Source organism: Procambarus clarkii, chromosome 45, assembly GCF_040958095.1.
Source record: "Procambarus clarkii isolate CNS0578487 chromosome 45, FALCON_Pclarkii_2.0, whole genome shotgun sequence".
Lineage (NCBI taxonomy): Eukaryota > Metazoa > Arthropoda > Malacostraca > Decapoda > Cambaridae > Procambarus > Procambarus clarkii.
This window is the reverse complement of record NC_091194.1, coordinates 9,594,420-9,596,919: the sequence shown is the minus strand read 5'-3', so window position 1 is coordinate 9,596,919 and position 2,500 is coordinate 9,594,420. Positions and strand designations below refer to the sequence as shown.

General features: G+C 44.4%; 1 protein-coding gene across 6 annotated transcripts in view; it reads right to left on the bottom strand.

Moving 5' to 3' along the window:
• HisT (Histamine transporter) overlaps positions 1-2,500 on the bottom strand; it is a 54,736-nt gene that overhangs the window by 22,154 nt on the left and 30,082 nt on the right. The window lies entirely within an intron of this gene.

The window sequence follows — 2,500 nt, the reverse complement described above, 5'->3', positions numbered from 1 at the left end:
AAAGCATGGAGACCTCACTTTCAGTGGGACATAGCTGCTCCGGAGGTTATCTTGAGGTTATCTTGAGATGATTTCGGGGCTTTTTTAGTGTCCCCGCGGCCCGGTCCTCGACCAGGCCTCCACCCCCAGGAAGCAGCCCGTGACAGCTGACTAACACCCAGGTACCTATTTTACTGCTAGGTAACAGGGGCACAGGGTGAAAGAAACTCTGCCCATTGTTTCTCGCCGGCGCCTGGGATCGAACCCAGGACCACAGGATCACAAGTCCAGCGTGCTGTCCGCTCGGCCGACCGGCTCCAAACATTATTGCCAACAGTATTTGGTGTTCCCAGGCGGTCACCCATCCAAGTACTAACCAAACCCAACGTTGCTTAACTTCGCGGAGAAGGTGCAACACCGAACAACAAAAGTCATTACAGTGCTAAGTCGTCTCTGGTATCGGGAACGCTTAAAGGCCACAGGGGCTAACAACACTGCAAACCAGGCATGACAGGGCGGATCTCATTCAAACTTCTAAACTACTAAACAAGTTAAGAGGATGTTGATGCGGACATTTTCTTCAGAAGGTGAGATGTAACACTAACAAGGAGCAATGGTTTCAAACTCAACAAGCCACACTGTAGGACTGGGAGATGCTTTTTCACCCACAGTGTTATTGACCTATGGAACCCCCTACCCGTCGAAGCCGTAAATGTCAAAACTGTGTTGAGTTTAAAATACACCTGGAAAAGATCCAGACGATTGGAGGGGGGGGGGACCTTTGACAAGCCGCCAGCATCCTGTCCTCGTTGAACCCACTAGGGTTAGTGGCCACTAGGGTCACTAGGGCTACTGGGGTTAGTGGCCCTCAGGTAAATCAGGTAAAAACTATTGCTTCCAATTAAGCACCACTCCCTCTCCCCAGAGTGATGTACTCCTCCCTAAACATCAATTCCCTTTCCCCCCAAATCACCCATTACTCTTCCCAGGATCATCAATCTTCCTTTCCCCAGCGATTTGGTCTGGGTTCGCATCCTGGCCGGGGAGGATTGACTAAGCGCCAATCCTTCATAAGCTGTAGCCTCTGTTCACCCCACCAGTGATTGGATACCGGATTGGTAAACGATTTGGCGGGTCGTATTCCGGGGAAAATTAGGTATTAATGACCGGCCCACAACGCCACGCGTCCTGGTGGCTGTACAACAATGGAACAACTCTTGAGGAACGAAAGAACAAATGTATAAAAAAAAATGAACCCAAACATCAATTTTATTCTCCCAAAACAAAATTCCATCCAAATACCTTTATTCCCTCCTTCCAAACTCAATCCTTCTATTCTTAATATAAATGATCTTAACCAGATCTTAGTTATCTTTCTCGTGTCTTATCTTCCTCGTGTCTTAGTTATCTTCCTCGTGTCTTAGTTATCTTCCTCGTGTCTTAATTATCTTCCTCGTGTCTTATCTTCCTCGTGTCTTAGTTATCTTCCTCTTGTCTTAGTTATCTTCCTCGTGTCTTATCTTCCTCGTGTCTTAATTATCTTTCTCGAGTCTTAATTATCTTCCTCGTGTCTTATCTTCCTCGTGTCTTAGTTATCTTCCTCGTGTCTTAGTTATCTTCCTCGTGTCTTAATTATCTTCCTCGTGTCTTAGTTATCTTCCTCGTGTCTTAATTATCTTCCTCGTGTCTTAATTATCTTCCTCGTGTCTTAGTTATCTTCCTCGTGTCTTATCTTCCTCGTGTCTTATCTTCCTCGTGTCTTAATTATCTTTCTCGTGTCTTAATTATCTTCCTCGTGTCTTATCTTCCTCGTGTCTTAGTTATCTTCCTCGTGTCTTAGTTATCTTCCTCGTGTCTAAGTTATCTTCCTCGTGTCTTAGTTATCTTCCTCGTGTCTTAGTTATCTTCCTCGTGTCTTAATTATCTTCCTCGTGTCTTAGTTATCTTCCTCGTGTCTTAATTATCTTCCTCGTGTCTTAATTATCTTCCTCGTGTCTTAGTTATCTTCCTCGTGTCTTAATTATCTTCCTCGTGTCTTAGTTATCTTCCTCGTGTCTTAATTATCTTCCTCGTGTCTTAGTTATCTTCCTCGTGTCTTAATTATCTTCCTCGTGTCTTAGTTATCTTCCTCGTGTCTTAATTATCTTCCTCGTGTCTCAAATATCTCGGTAGTACAGTCTGGTTCGTTCTCTACGCACAATCCAGAATTCCAGGTTCGAATCCCGGGCTGGACCTAAATAGTTAGGCACATTTTCTTTCACTTAATGCCTCTGTTCACCTAGCAGTAAGTAGGTTGCCAGGAGTTAGTCAGCGTGTTGTGGGGTTGTATCCTGAGCGGGGTCAGTAATTCGGCCTTGGAGGGAGACCTCGATATAAGCCTAACGTGTATGAATACACTCTGGCTTCCTGTCCCCCCGACACAATGAATTATGAATTATTATTGTTATATTCCCTAAATCTCAATTAGAGTTTTTTTATTATTATTATTATTTTCTACCACAGACGTGGCCACACATTTACA